Source organism: Castanea sativa, chromosome 5 (assembly GCF_040712315.1).
Source record: "Castanea sativa cultivar Marrone di Chiusa Pesio chromosome 5, ASM4071231v1".
Classification (NCBI taxonomy): Eukaryota; Viridiplantae; Streptophyta; class Magnoliopsida; order Fagales; family Fagaceae; genus Castanea; species Castanea sativa.
This window is the reverse complement of record NC_134017.1, coordinates 77,088,071-77,105,209: the sequence shown is the minus strand read 5'-3', so window position 1 is coordinate 77,105,209 and position 17,139 is coordinate 77,088,071. Positions and strand designations below refer to the sequence as shown.

The 17,139-nt window shown below is 38.7% G+C and overlaps 1 pseudogene; it reads right to left on the bottom strand.

Annotated features, from left to right (window-relative positions):
• Positions 1 to 695: 695 nt before the first annotated feature.
• On the bottom strand, positions 696 to 13,560 carry LOC142635849 ((E,E)-alpha-farnesene synthase-like; annotated as a pseudogene).
• Positions 13,561 to 17,139: the final 3,579 nt, after the last annotated feature.

Below are 17,139 nucleotides of genomic sequence, written 5' to 3'. Positions count from 1 at the left end.
ATATGTATAAATTTATTAAATTATATATTAAATTAATTTAAATATAAATTAAGGAGCTAATTGTTACAGTGCCTGTGAGAAATTCATTGTTTTAGCCAAGATTCAAGCCATTTATTTTTCAGCCACGAGGCCTACGACTTCAGAGTTCCAACTTCCAAGTCAACAGTACGAAAATCATAGTGAATACATACACTTTTTTTTTTTGCTGCATAAGTGGATACATACACTTAAACATATATAAATCGAAACACCAAATATATTTGTTTAAAAGGAGGGGAATTCCACACACAAGATAAGACACTTTCATTACATTATGTAAAATGCTTTGCAAACCCATCACACTTATTTTGTATGGTAAGGACAAGACCATACACTTATGACTTAACCTAGATACCTATTCAAATTATAAATCACAATGGACTGTCTTATTGAAAGGATAAAAGCTATTACACATGTTCTTATACACACCTGAAAAGCAATTGAAATTGTGACTTAAAGTAATAATTTTCAACTTGAAAATTATTAGATTAAGTCACAATTGCAATTGATTTTTCATTTTTGTATATAAATGTATGCAATAAACGTTACTAATTTTAGAATAGAAACATTATAAATAATAAAATAACAAGTTTTACTAATAAAAATTATTAGGTATTCATGGAATATGATGACTTGGTGCTTCCTCCTCTCACATTTCAATAAAGCATGAAAGGTTCAACTAGCAAAGACGTGGTATTTTCCGTGTACCTTGGTCTTGAACACCAAATCCATCTCCATTTTCTTAAAGGCAATGTGCCAGACGCGCAGTATTTGTAGCAATATTTACAAATTTCAACATCGGAAATTGCTTGAAGCATTGCCCATTTATTTTCTTCCGAGTTTTGTTTATCATTCCTTGAATGTGCATCCGGGCTATTTCCTCTGAAACAGTCGCTTCTCTAAAATAACATACAATTGATGAAGGAGCATCGCCTCTCTCTTGCTCAGCTTGTTACAAGTTATTGTACCAATTTATGCTCCATAATGAATGAACAAAAATATAATAATTAATGTGTTGGGATAAATCCCCGTTTATGTGTGAATTAAATTAAATATAACCCAAGCAACAAAGAAAAAAGAAATCTACGGAAGTAATAAAAAATCAACCAACAAGAACACCAAGAAGAGGGAAAAATCATGGAGCAAATCCGATCAATCCACTATAATAAAATAGAGATTACAACACTCAAGTTATACCCAATACTTGAGTTCACAATAAATTAGGAAAATACAATAATACCTCTAAGAACAAATACAGTCTCACTACAAAATTAGGTAGCAAGATCTTCTACTCTGAATACTTCAACTCTCTTTGATTGTAGCTTCCAAATAATCGTCCTAGAGGAAGCTCCCAATTTATCTTTCTTGTGTGTCTTAAGCAAAAGAAAAATCACTTTTTTTTTTCCTTCAGTCCGTTTCAAAACTTTCACTTTTCAGTCCCTCTCTGAATCTCTCTTTTTCTCTATTTGTGAAATACACGTACAAGCTTTTTATAAAAGCTTTCAAGCCACCTGACACTCCTGTTATAATTAGGAATAGGAGTCTTTGACTTCTTGTGCAACACATACACCTATGTCTAATGGAAATAGGACTCCTTCAATACTTAAACACAAGTCCTATATGGGCTAGACTTCAAGGTGTCGTGCAACTCCCAACATAATGTTCTATAAGGAATGCATGATAAGAACATAATTACTATAGGGTTCTTTATTCACTTAAAGGGAATAGTAATTACCACTGAAGTCACCAGATCATTGCAGAGTCGAATGATCGTAGATATATTGTAAGCAATTTCTTGATTTTTCTCCAGAAAATCTTCCATTCCCTTTGTTACCTCATGTCCCACAGAAAAAAAATTGATGAACCAAAAATATAGCGCCAGCCGATGAAATCCATGCATTGCTGAGATATTCTTGAAGGGATGGTATGTAGCCCATGTTGTACCACTTTGCTTCCACTAATAATGCATTACAAAAATCTGTCCACTATCAACCCAAAAAGAAGAAGAAGATTTTCAATAAAAGATCCAATGACAATGATATCTACCTATTGTGTATATTCTACATGATAGGGAATTAAATAAAAAAAAAAGAAGATATTCTCAAAAAGTACCACTTTTTTTGCATGAGGTAATAATTGATTCGAACCCTTCTCTTTTTGAATTTCTGTTGAGAAATCTCTAGCGGCATCCATGATGTCTTCACCTTCTAAAGCCAAGTGTGAGGCTTTCAAATGTTCAAGCATTTCTTTGATATTTGTGCGTGTGCTTTTCTTGAACAAACCGACTTTTTCATCCATGAAGCCTCAAAACATATCTGAATTCCACATGATGAACTAGATTTAAAAGCAAAGTATAATTGGAGATGAACCTGAATAAGAATAACAGGAGTTTTCTTAAATGCTAAGATTATTTTACCTTGTGAAACTTCATAGCCATGCTGCCTAAGAAGCCTAAAGCATAGTGCAGTAGTGTAGAGATCCTCTTTTGGACTAGGATTTTTATTCTTAGTGGACGATATGATGTCTAGAGCCTCCTTGATTTCCACATCAAAATGGCTGTCTAGGCCTAACTTTTCAACGCTGTCAATCAGCTCTAACTTTGCCACTTTGTCAACTGCTTCCGCAAACAAATCCTTTACATTCACTATCAGCTTCTGTGCCTATCTTCTGTATTCCTGCCCCTGTAAAATAGTTTACGGCTTTAGCATTTTACTTAAAAAAAGTTTCTTTCAAAACCTCAATTTTTATGTTCACGTTATCATCTAATTGAGTTAGCATGTGAACTGACTGATTAGTTAGCTAATAAATCTCAAGTTAGGTTTGGTTGGAGAACATTACAAAATACCCACATGTATAATTTAGAATGTGGTTTTGTCCACTAATGACATATCAACTTAGACAAGCATTCAGTTGATGGGATGAATATTGCAAATTAACCTCAAACTAATCAAGATGTTCATTGTAGAACTTTATATGCATGGACACATTATATGAATGTTATGCAAATAATACACAAACAAATAAAATTGTAAGGGAATACTAAAGCTACTGCGTAGTAATAAACGTGATTCACATCAACAACATAATAAATAAAATTTTAAATATTATTATTTTCTGTTTTGAATTTAAAGTTAATCTAAAAAAATTTGTAATCTTCCTGACACATAAAACCGTACAAAACATAAAATGTGAAAGAGGGTCAACAGAAATAGAGTAATTTTAGGACCACACATTTTTCCACAATTATCTCATGTGGCTGTATATTTTTTGATGATCACGGAGAAAATCAGTAGACTGGATACTTCGGACTTGAAAGAACTACTTGCTGTCTTGATGGTTTGAAAAGGAAAGAAAGGCAATCAAAGGTGACCGGGGTTGCCGGCCAAAAACCCTCCGATGGCAAAGTTAGTTTTCTCTCTACAATTTCGGAGTTCCAACTTTTTGGGAAATGTAAAAACGTACTTTTGTTCGGTCTAAATGGACGTTGATATAGTGTCCTAAAGACAGTTATCAAACTTGTAACCTCCCCTGAATTTGAGGAAGTGTGAGGGTTCAAGGATAACTTCTTCAACTGTTTAGGAGTTACATTTTTCCCACAAAACGGTCATTGAAAGTTACGCGTGTGATATGGAGTTGTTAGGAATTTTTCCCTAAGTGTTAAGAGCTCGTCCAAGGGTCCTTGTCCAGGGAACCTCCAGTTAGGTGCATCTTGCTTCCAAGCAAGGTCGTTCCTTTCTAGACGATCTCCCAAGATGATGTTGATGGTTCTCTTTGGACGACAAGGCATGGTGTTGAATTTTGACCATGCAAAGCTCCGTCCACGCATCTTACTGCATGGACAGCCTTATCTTGGACAAGGTTCTTACAACCTTGGCCTACCTAGTTTTGTCTTGGACGACCTTCATGGACAAAGTTGGAGTCGTATTTTTTTATACCCCATCAGTTGCCCCCTTGTCCATAGGTTGTCCAGGGAGTACACTAATTGGCGTCATCTTTTGGACATATGTCATTATGTAAGCTGTTGTGGGTGCCACGTGTTATGATCTAATTGGTGACTGGTCATGTCAACCTGTTTCTCGAGGGACGTGCCATTTGTCAAATTTTGGTTGGTTGCGTCGCTTCAGGTACTAGGGTTCATTGCCTATAAATAGTGGAATTCCTCCACTACCCTCCTCATTTCTGAAATTTTCTTCTTTGACATTCCTCGTCCTAGTGCCTCGTCTAGAAGTTTCTTGCGTCCATAGTCTCTCTTCGTCTAGATCCAGGTATTTTCTCCATCCTTGTCCTCAAGTTTTTAGCTTTCTTTAAAAAATGTCTGAGGTAACCCTTTCTTCGTCTAGTGATAGTGTTGTCAAAGCCGTAGACGAGTATCATGACCCTAGTAGTTTTAGCGGGTCTACCAATAGTAGTAGTGATTGCAATAGTAGTAGCGAGGGAAACACTACGAACGAGTATACATCTGGCATCCCTGGGGTTCCCATAGAGGTACTTTAGGAAAGCCTTAGGACGAGGGCTGAGTTCGGATCTAGGGTTGGTACAAGTGCTTCCTCATTTTCTGCTCAGGACGAGGAAGAGGTAGTTTATAGTTATGCTGTTGGGGTTGCCTCTAAGACAGACGAGAGAAAGTTAGGCATTCTTAAGACTTGGTATCAAATTCCTGAGGACTTGAATTCTAGGATACATGTGCGTGGTGAGTGGTGTTGTCAACCTTGTTTTGGTGTTGGTATTTATGAAGCTTGCCTCTTGGGGGGTTTGAGGTTGTCCCTTAATGCCTTTGCTAGGGAACTGCTTTCTAGGCTAGGTTTAGGTATATGTCAGTCTAACCCCAACGCATGAAGGCTAATTGTCGCTAATGCAAGTTTTATGGAGGGAAGTGTTTAAGGGGGATCGTCCTCTTATTGGTTGACGAGTTCCTCTTTTGCTATAAGCCCTCAGAGATTAACCAATCCCTTAGCTTTGATCAATTCACAGCCAGAGGGAGAGATTATAGGCTGATTAAGTCCTTAGTCACCTCAGATAGGAAATGGAAGATGGAGTTTTTCTTTGTCTCTGGCTTTTAGGCTGGACGCCCTATTGGGGTTGACAAGGATCCATTTCCTCCCTACACAGGAAAGTTAGGGAACCTTCGTCCTGAAGGTACGTCTATGGCTAAACCTTTACTTTTTGTTACTTTTGATTGTAGTTGTCTAATCACTTTCCTCTCTTTTTTTGTAGGTGCTAGACGGCCTCACTTGAGTAGGTTTTACCTTGAATGAGTTTAGAAAGCTTGTCTCCATCCTGAGAGGGACTTCCACTCTTTGGTCACTTTTTAGCGCCTCGCTACTTGGGGCCTTGGTCCTGAGCCTTCTCTTGAAGCCATAGCCCACGAGCGTACAATCCGGAGACGTAAGTTTTTACTTTGAGTAATCCTTTGTTATTTCTAGAAGTGATTCTAACAAATTTCTCTGCAGGAAAGGCTACCATGAAGGAGAATAAAGGGAAGGAGGTAATGGACGAGGATGTGGGGCCAGAGGTTCAGCCTCAACCTCGTCCTACCCTTGGTGAGTCTCCTCGTCTTGTCCTAGAGGAAGCTCAACCTCGTCCTTCTACTGGGGATAAAAGGAAGAGCTTGTCTCTTGGAGTTGACTTGGAGAATCTTCCAAGTAGACGCAAGGAAAAAAGGGCTAAGAATAGGTCGTCCAAGGCTAGAAATGCCCAAGCCAAAGACGACCAAGCAAACCCTATTCTCATCCCCCAAGGTCATTCTGTCCAGATAGTAGATGTTGATTCTGAACCTAAGGACCCCTTGTTTGAGCAAATCCCGTCCTAGGTCGTTGCTCCTGCCTCGTCTCAACCTTCTCAACAGGTGCCTCAGAACCTTCTTAGGGATGAAGATCTCGCCTAGGAAAGGTTTGAGAAAGCAGTGACAGACAAAGACGTGATGGCATGCTACGACATGTCTTTGAAGGATTTTGAATGTTCTGGCATTCATGACCTCTTCAAGGTACGCTTTTTTTTTTTCTCGTTTATGCCTCTTCTTGTCAATTACATATATACACATTATAATAAAATTTTAATTTGTGCAGGCAATGTCAAAGTTTATCGCCGCATCTAGGCAAGCAACTGAACTAGACAAGATGAGGATTCTGCTAGAAAGGACGGTCCAAAAAGGGAAGGATGAGCCTAAGAAGTGGGCTGAAGTGGCTGCGAAGGCCAAGGAGGATGCAAGGAAGCTGAAGAGTAACGTCGAGGAGTTGAAGACAGACGTCATAGAGAAGGAAGCTCATCTTGAACTCCTCCAGAAGAAGAACGACGAGCTAAGCGCCCTTCTTGCCAAGGCTAAGGAAGACACAGTTGCGGAGTTTCAGGCGTCCAAACAATTCACTAATCTACTAGACACCAACTACGTAGCTGGGTTTGAAGATTTCAAGATGGAAGCAGTGGAGAAGTTCCCTAAAATTGACTTCAGCCTTGTTAAACTTAACCTTGGTAGAGCTGTTTCAAGTTCCCTCCTCCAGATAAGTTCAGAGGATGTTAATATTGAGGACGATGCTTCTATAAAGCTAGCTTAGGATGATCCCAATGCTGATGCTCCTCTAGCTTGAAGATGAGATTTTTGATTAATTATTCTAAGTGTTTGTTTTTGTTTGTCTTTGTTTTGGTCCATTGTTTTTAGGACCTTTTTTAAGATGTATTTGAATACAATTTTCTCGTTCAAAGTGTTCTGGATGAGTTTATTAACAATTTCCTTTTAAGGCTTACTTTGTAAGGGTTTTTGGATGGTAGTCGTCTACCCTTTTTAATCTTTAATGAATGTCAATTTTCAACCATTATTGTTATTGCATGGACGAGTTTACCCTCTGTATTACTTCTGTTATTGAGATTTGCATACTTCTGAGTATTAGAGGGTCGTCCATATGCTTTTCTTATGGATGATGTTAAAGGTTCATCCACGTGCTTTTTCTATGGACGATGCTCGAGTTCACCTGTTCGTGTGTGGACGATTCAAGATAGCAATGGTCTTGTCAGACCTTTGCCTCGTCCATGGGCTTGACTTGGCATTTGCCTTTTGTCAAGACGTTTTTAGTGTTTGACTCGTCCTAGAGCACCTGAGCGTCTTGGTCTGATGCTCGTCCATGGACTAGTATTTCACTATATGGCCTTTTATGCATTGGCTTATTTTTTCTACTTTTATCCTCTTCTTAAGGAAAGCTTATGAACATTACATCCCTGTGTCCAGAGATTTTCATTCGTCTTAGGGTTTTGCCCCCTTTGTGGGTACTATTATGGAAATTAGATTTATGCATTAAATACATTAGAAATCCAAACCATATTATTATATGAACATTGTCCACAAGTATGGCACACACTTAAAAGGTAGTGCCTTAAGAAAATACTCAAGAAAAATACTTAAATACATACCCTCGTCTTTCACAAACTTGTTTGTAAACGGTGCAAAAGTTTAAGAACTAGTACACCTTTTATTCTTAATACACACCATAGTAATAATAGAAACACAACAGTAAATATTAGTAAACACCATAGCTGTGACCTCGTCCATATCTGTAACCTTGTCCTTGGTGAATCTCGTCTAAGCTCATTACTGATAGTACCTTTTCAGGTGCTCCACATTCCAGGGGTGCTCTAACTTTCGTCCATCCAAAGCTTCCAAGTAGTATGACCCCTGCCTTTTGCAGTTGATTACCCTGTAGGGTCCTTCCCAATTAAGTCCCAATTTTCCATGATCTGGGTTCCTGGTTGCCAAGGACATCCATTTTAGAATGAGGTCTCCGACGTTGAAACGCCTAGGTTTTACCATGGCATCATGCTGCCTAGCTATAAGATTCTTGTATCTTACTGTCATTTGCTCCGCATCCATCCTTACCTTGTTAATGAGATCGAGGTCAAGATGAAGTTGTTCCTCATTTTCTCTCTCCTGATACTTCATCACTCGATGGTTAGCCATATGAACTTCCGCCGATATGACGACTTCACTTCCATAGGCTAGCTTGAAGGGGGTTTCTCCTGTCGGGGTTCTCATAGTCGTCCTATAGGCCCAAAGAACACCTGGCAACATATTTGGCATATTCCCTTTGCCCCCTCGAGTCGAGTCTTGATGATTTTTAGCAAGGATCGGTTCACTATTTCTGCTTGTCCATTCGCCTGTGGGTGGGAGGGTGAGGAATAGCGATTCTTGATTCCAAACTGTTCGCAAAAGTCCCTAAAGGGTGCGTTGTCAAACGGACATCCGTTATCTGATACTAGTACCCTAGGTACTTCGAATCTAAATAGAATATTCTTCCAAACAAAATTCTTGACATTTTGCTAAGTGATTTTTGCAAGAGGTTCAACCTCCACCCACTTGGTAAAGTAATCAATCCCTACTACCAAAAACTTCATTTGTCTAGTTCTTGTGGGGAAAGGACCTAGGATATCGAGCCCTCACTGTGCAAAGGGCCATGGGACCATCATTGGGATCTGGTACTCCGACGGCTATCTAGGGACGTTGCTATAGCGCTGACACTGGTCACACACCTTGACATAGGCCTTAGCATCTACCTGCATTGTAGGCCAATAGTAGCCTGCACGGATGACCTTATGGACAAGCGATCTTGCTCTGAGTGGTTTTCACATGCTCCTTCATGAACTTCCCTCAAAACATAGTTTGACTCGTCTGGAGCCAAGCACCTTAGGTAAGGTTGAGAAAAGCTTATAAAGGACTTCGTTTATGAGGACGTACTTGGCTACTCTAACCCTTAGCTTTCTAGCTTCGTCCTTGTCTTCTGGAAGCCTTCCATCTTTAAGATAAATTATTATTGGACTCATCTATTTCTTCCCCTTCTATTAGCTGTATATCTAGGAGGTTTATACTTGGCATGTACTGGATTATGTCGTACGCGTCCATAGCTTCTCCTCCCGAAGATGCTTTCACCAAGGCATCCGCTTCCATATTTTCCTCCCTTGGAAGTTGAACAAAACTCATTTCCGTAAATTTTTGGACAAGCCGTCTCACTTTGCTAAGATATTTCTTTATCCTATCTTCCTTAGCATCACACAGTCCATTCACTTGGTTGATGACGAGCTGAGAATCCCTTTTGACTATTATTGATTTCGCCCCTAGGGACTTAGCTAATTCTAGCCCTTTAAGTAGAGCTTCATACTCAGCTTCGTTGTTGGTGGTTTGGTACTGCAAACGGGTTGTGTACTCCAATTTTTCACCCTCCGGGGATTTTAGTACGACTCCATTCCCTCCTGCATATAGTGTGGATGACCCGTCTACATTGATAACCCAGCTTTCATCTCCTTCGTCTTTGTTCAGCTCGTCTTGGCTAGAGGTGAACTCTGCAATGAAATCCGCCAATACTTGTGCCTTTATCATGCTCCTTGGTTGGTATCTGACATCAAATTCACTAAGTTCCATTGCCCACTAAATCAGTTGCCTTGCAGCTTCCAACTTGTTCATTGCTTTCTTTAGGGATGATCCATTAGGACATTAATAACATGAGCTTGGAAATAATGCCTCAGCTTCCTAGAAGCCATGATCTAGGCAAAGGCTAGCTTTTCCATCATCGGATATCGTCCTTCCGCCCCTCTTAATGCGCGGCTTGTGTAATACACCAGTTTCTGAACTCGTCCTTCTTCTCTAACCAACGCCGAGCTAACAGCATGCGGGGACACCGCCAAATACAAATATAGTTCCTCTCTAGATACAAATGGACTTAGCAATGGCATTGTCATGAGGTAAGTCTTCAGGTCTTGAAAGGCCTTCTAACACTCGTCCGTCCACTCAAATGCCTTCTTGAGGACTTTAAAGAATGGCAAACACTTATCTGTAGCTTTCGAGACAAACCTGTTAAAGGCAGCAACTCATCCGGTAAGAGACTGGACTTATTTGATGTTCTCCGAAAGCACACTTGCTTGGATTTAATTTCATATTATACCGCCAAAGTGTATCGAAGGTTTCTTAAAGGTTGTCTAGATGCTTTCCCTCGTCCAGACTCTTTACCAGCATATCATCCATATAAACCTCCACATTTCACCTGATTTGAGGACGGAACATGTGGTTAACCAGTCTTTGGTAAGTCACCCCTGCATTCTTCAAACCGAAAGACATTACCTTGTAGCAAAATATCCTTGGCTAGTAATGAATGAGGTCTTTTCTTAATTTGCCTCGTCCATCTTTATCTAGTTGTAGCATGAGAAGGCGTCCATGAAGCTCAACAACTTGTAGCCTGCCGTCGAGTCGACTAGCTGGTCAATGCGTGGCAATGGATAACTGTCCTTGAGGCAAGCCTTGTTTAAGTCAGTAAAGGCCATGCACATTCGCCACTTACTATTGGTCTTCCTTACCATGACTACATTCGCCAACCAGTCTAGATAATAAACTTCTCGAATGAACTCTGTGGTAATCAACTTCTGAACTTCTTCTTTGATGGCATTGTCTATCTCAGGAGCAAAAACCTTGGACCAGAGTATGCTTCGCCTCTTCTTCCATGTTCGCTCTAATTCTAGTGAACTTCTCGGGTCTGCTCTCGTCCAATGGGACATCTTCTAACACCTTAGTGGTTTCGACTGCGATCCTTCTCTTGTCTATGCTCATTGTCTGTACGTGTTCGTCCATTGCCAACATGGCTAGGTAGCACTCTCTGGTAGCTAATTGATCTCCTTGTACTTGGCCCACCCCATGCTCGGTCGGGAATTTGACAGACAAATGATAGGTAGAGGTTATCGCCTTCCAACTATTCAAAGTTGGCCTTCCAATAATAACATTATATGATGATGCACAATCAACAACAAGGAAGTTTACCTCTTTGGTTATCTGCTGGGGATACGCTCCAACCACCTCTGGTAATGCGATGGTGCCCATAGGCTGCACTTTCATTCTTCCAAATCCCACTAATAGGGAATTCACTGGTCGCAATTGATCTCGTCCTAGCCTCATTTGCTGGAAGACGGGGTAATACAGAATTTCCGCCGAACTGCCATTGTCTACCAACATCCTCCTGGTCATATAGTCAGCAATGAGTAGGGTAATGACTATCGCGTCATCGTGTGGGTGGTGAACTCATCCAGCATCCTCGTTTGTGAACGTGATGGCTTGCTCATCTGCTTCCCTCGTCCTGATAGGTCGTCCAGACAGTTGGACGTTTTGCACCACCTTCAGGTATGTTTTCTTGGACTTGGACGACTGAACTGCCGAGGTTCCTCCGATAATAACCCTGATTTGTCCAAGTGGGGGTTGTGATGACTCTTCCACCTTGGCTTTTAGCTTCTCATCTCTTTGATATTGACCAAGGAAATTCCTTAACATCCCTTGCCTGATGAGATTCTCTATCTGCTGCTTCAGATCAAAACACTCGTCCGTGTCGTGCCCATGGTTCTGTGAAAGCGGCAATACTTGCTTTTGTTGTTCTTGTTAGGATCTCCTTTCATTTTCTTAGGCCACTTCAAGGATGGATTATCCTTGGTCTGCTAAGCACCTGCTCTAGTGGCATATTTAGGGGTGTGTATTGCTGATTTCTCGCTGAGGAACTCGTCTTCTTACCTTGCCTTTCTTTTTTCACTTCTGCCCGAGCCTTCTTTGGACAAGGACCCTGATCTGGATAATGTTGGTGTCATGCTTTCGAGAGATCTGCTCTCTTTCTCTTCTTGGCTATGATGGCGTCCTCAGCATTCATGAAATTTTGGGCCAAGTGGATGAGTTCGGCCATAGTCTGAGGTTCCTATTCATAGAGCTTATGAATGAACAAGTCAGAGTTGACCCTATTATGAAAGGCGGCCAATAACAACTTGTCGTCCATTTCATCTATCCTCAAAGCTTTTTTATTGAACTGGGTAATGAAGGACCGTAAACTCTCATGTTCTCCTTGTTCTATAGTTAGCAAACTAGAAGAGGAACGCTTACGGCGTTGCCCTCCAATAAAATTGTTGACGAACAACTTACTCAACTCCTCAAATGAACTTATAGAATTTGGGAGTATTTTACTGAACCACACCCGCGCTGGTCCCTTAAGTGTGGTAGGGAAATCTCTGCACATAATCTCGTCCAGGATCCCTTGGAGGTGCATGGTTGTCATGAAGGTAGCGATGTGATCACATGGGTCACGATTTCCATCATAAGAATCCAAGGAAGGCATCTTGAATTTCGGGGGTAAGGGTGACTGTTGATGGAAGCCGTGAAAGGGGAATTCATTCGGTGAACTAAATCATCCACGGGGTTCGCCCACCTCATATTCTCCTTCATTTCATCTATGGCTTTTCTCATCTGGTCCATCTCCCTCTCCAAGTGTCGCACTCTTCTTGAAGCAGTACCCCTTGTCTGATTTTCCGACTCAACATTTTCTCCTCCACCTTCCTGACTCTGGGCTCGTCCTTCCGTGCGCCCATCATGGTACTACCTCCTTAGATTGATTTTCCTGTTCAACTCTTGATTCTGACGGGTCAATTCCGCCATTGCGGCAACCATGGACTGTATATGTTGAACAGAAGGTAGTTGCATGACAGGCGCTGACTGACAATCGCGGAGGGGATTACTAGAAGCATCCCTACTCTCTTGATGGCCTAGGCTGGTAGCCCTTAATCTTGTTCGAACTATTCAGCATTTTGTCTAGGAAAGGCTAATTGTTGAAAACAATCAATCGAACTAAAAGAGACACTCTTCCCACAGACGGCGCCAACTGATGATCACGGAGAAAATCAGTAGGCTGGATGCTTCGGACTTGAAAGGACTACTTGCTGTCTTGGTGGTTTGAAAAAGAAAGAAAGGCAATCAAAGGTGACTGGGGTTACCGGCCAAAAACCCTCTGATGGCAAAGTTAGTTTTCTCTCTACAATTTCGGAGTCCAACTTTTTGGGAAATGTAAAAACATACTTTTGTTTGGTCTGAATGGGCGTTTATATAATGTCCTAAAGACAATTATCAAACTTGTAACCTCCCCTGAATTTGAGGAGGTGTGAGGGTTCAGGGATAACTTCTTCAACTGTTTAGAAGTTACATTTTTCCCACAAAACGATCACTGGAAGTTACGCGTGTGGTACGGAGTTGTTAGGAATTTTTCCCTAAGTGTCAAAGGCTCGTCCAAGGGTCCTCGTTCAGGGAACCTCCAGTTAGGTGCATCTTGCTTCCAAGCAAGGTCATTCCTTTCTGGACGATCTCCCAGGACGAGGTTGATGGTTCTCTTTGGACGACAAGGCATGGTGTTGAATTTTGACCATGCAAAGCTCTGTCCACGCACCTTACTGCATGGACAGCTTTATCCAGGACGAGGTTCTTACAACCTTTGCCTACTTGGTTTTGTCTTGGACGACCTTCATGGACAAAGTTGGAGTTGTATTTTTTTATACCCATCATTTTTATATTACTTTCACATGAAATTACTACTTTTTGAGATTTAGATTTGACAAAAAAAATATATATATGGTCCTAGATTTTGGACAAAAAACATAATATTTCCACCCAAATAGAACATAGTTGGGAACCATTCTTGCGTTATACATGTTGGAAAGAGACGGTAGGTAATCATAGTTCCAAATGTTTGGCATGGTAAAGTTTGCTGCAAAGCTTGCAATTGTTTCTTAAACTCCGTACTGGTGGAATTACTTAAAAGGAAAAGCTAAAGGAAAAGTTAAGAAAGTTTCAGTTGAGGAATGCAAAACTGATGGATTTCTAAAACTTGCTTCGGACTGTTTTATATAGGCAATGAGGCACACAAAATAACACATATAAGAAAGCAATAATTCTAGGGCCTACGTAGAACCTTATATATTTTTAGTCAAAAAAAAATCATACGTAAAACCTAGCAATTCTCAAATATCTGATCAGTAGGACGTGGCTGAGCCACATATTACCGAGTGGGTGCAATGCTCTCGCTCAGATTTGAAAAAGATATGGTATATTCTAATTAATATTGTAGAGAGTTTTGAAACTTGTTATACCACATAAATTCTGTATGATCAATTATGAGTTTTTTTTTTTAATTAATAAATTTGATCCATTTGCAATTTTATAAATGTATGGGCATATTAAATGAAAAGAACGATTTCTTTTTTTTCTTTTTCTTTTTTAAGAAAGGATCTTGTTGAGATAGTGATTCTTCTCAAAAAAGAAAGGATCCTGTTGAGATAGTGGTATTTGTTGTGAATGTAGCAAAAAGAGATAGTGGTATTTGTTGTGAATGTAGCAAAAAATAATGAGTTTATGCAAAATAAAAATTGAATAAAAAAAAAAAAAAAGGAGGAAGAAAAAGATTACACCGTTTGGCCTTTTAGGCCTATGTACACGCACAACATCGGGGAGAAATTTTAGGCCCCATCCGGTCGGGTGAAATTGGTCAAATAGCATTTTTGGCCAAAATTTTTAGTATTCTACCATTGTTTATGAAATAATTAGTGATTTATTACTATTTTGAAACTAGAGTTTGTCATGTAACTCAAATTCCAAGAACTCGAGTTCCATACAAAATAGCCACTAAGTTTGCCATGTAATTTGAGTTCTAGGAACTTGAGTTTCATAAAAAATAGCCATCAAGTTACACGGCAAACTTGATTGTTATTTTGTATGGAACTCAAATTACACAGCAAACTCGAATTTTAAAATAGTAGTAGGTCACTAATTATTTCACAATCCGTGGTAGAACACTAAATATTTCTGCCAAATATGGTATTCAATTAATTCTAATACTTGAAGCTTGCAATGCCATATCTATACATCTGACATTTAATTACTTAAATCTCTCATATATCTGTACATGTGAAGCATCTTATTTCCAGTCATGGAGAAATTCTAAAGAAGACTCGAAAGCTGAAACTAGAGAACGAATTTTTTTCCAACCCAAGGGGTGATGATGCAAATCAGTTATGACATTTTTTTTTTCTCTTCCTAGTTGAATTAAGATTTTATTTATTTTTATTTCTAGTAGAGAGTAGCACTTTGTTATTTCTTTTTCTTAAAGGAGTTGGAGAACTTTTTCAATAAATGATCCTTAATTACATGGAGGTGGTGATTTATTAAATTGTTATTAATAAAAGTTTAATTTGAGAGGTTTTCTCTATTCTTTTGCTTACAAACTTAGAGTTCTTGTAGAACTTAGCTAAGTTTTATGTAGTTATTGCAAGTGTATTACCGATTCTGCTTCTATACTCTCATAAACACTTAGATTAAGTTAGAGTAAAATTTTTATCTTGTGTAAAAAAAGAAAAATCTTAATTCTGTAGCTAAACATGTTTCGATATATAAAAGACAAAAGTTGTAAAACTTAGGTTTCAAAATAGTACTAGACTAGTTGATCTTAGTTTTTTGTCGAACTTTAGTTTTCATTGTGATGTGCTTTGTGTACCCCATGTGGTTACTAAAAAGTCTTGGTCTGTAGCTAAATTTGGCAACCCATGTGCCAATTCATTTTTGTTGATTTTCTCCAATTGCTGCTGGTATAATGTAACTTGTACTGTGTATATGTTTTCTCCCTTGAATGGTATGAAGAAGAAGAAGAAAAAGATTGCAGTGTTTCATAGTGACCGAATGAGACTCCTTTTTCAATATTAATGGCCGTGGTCATCGTGGTCCATTAACTCTTTTATAGCTAATAACTTTGCCTGGCTCCTACGTTCGGCCCCTACCATTCATTTATTTGGCACATTGTCAGGTGTTCCTGCATCAAACTCTCTTATTTTCTATATTTTTAATTATATGTTTTAATTATGCTTTCTTTTTATTTTTTATTTTTCTCTCTACTTCTTCTCTTGCCTATCTCACTCTTCTTCACTGACCTCGCTAACCACCGCAACCATCATCAACGATAACCATACAAATCCAAAGCCACCACCAACCACCACTGCCACCCGGCCACAGCCACCATCAGTGGTTGTTTATACTAACTAAAAGTAAGGCCAATGTTGACCCAATTTTTCAGACCCAATTTTAGCTAAATCAGCTCTAACTAAAAAACTGAAGAAACTAAGAAAAAAAAAGAGAATGATTTTTTTTTTTTAACTTTCAATAAAGAGATTATATATATCTTGGCAATATCGTACAAAGTATTAGTCATGAGTACTACTTTTTGAATACACATTACTTATTAATGAAGACCAAATTAATGTTATGGATTATGCACTCGACAACAACCAATGAGTGGCAAGATTCCGCAACGATTACAATATCAATCATTTAATTTGATTCCATAGATTATGAGTTTTGATTAAATTTTAATTATTCCGAAGTCATTGTAATCAAAATTGTCAAGTTAAAGGTTTATTTGGTTTTTGTTTTCAAAATCGGTTTTCTAAGTGTTTTTGAGAATTTGATCTCAAAACTAATTTTCTAGTGTTTTCCTACGCCCCCAATTGGTTTGGAACTTCTGTTTTTTTTTTTAAATTTATTTTAAACTCAATCCTTCTACTATTAAAAAAAAAAAAAAAAAATCAGACGCAGTAGTCCCCCTCACAACTGTCCAAAACCACCAATTGCAAACTAACAATTAACAACTAACAAAAATAGACCATAATTAACAATTAACAATAAAAGCCTAGAGAGAGAGAGAGAGATCTTAATAAAAATGAAAAAAAAAATTATGAGTGATTTTAATCAGAAAAATTGAGGAGAGTGGGTGTTTTTTTAAATATTGTTTTGCACAATAAATTTGAGAATAACTTTCTAAACGCCTTTTATTTTTTTGGTTAAATAATAGCTTTTCCCAAATTATATAACTAAAAAAGCCACTTCAATAAGTTATTTATTTATACACGGTTACTGTAGTTAATATATACATTTACACATTTTTACACCCATTAATGTGGATGTTTTTTTACTCAAAATGTATAAAATATGTATTTTTTTTATATTTTAAAAGACTATATACATGCTGATGTGATTGATCTAATGCTTTTCATTTTGCATGAGCTTTATTTGCTTTAGAGGTAGTCATCAACGAGTCCTTTTGGATTGCATGCAATCCTTATAGAAGAAACAATAACTTAATAAGGCCAACCAGTCCTTTTTGATTGCATGCAATCCGTGTTGAACATCAAATAAATAAGGCAAGTGCGCCAGCCCAATTCAAGGACGACATGAAAAAGGAAAGAAAAGTCCACCAACCAAATAATTGAGGGTGAAAACCATGCAATCAA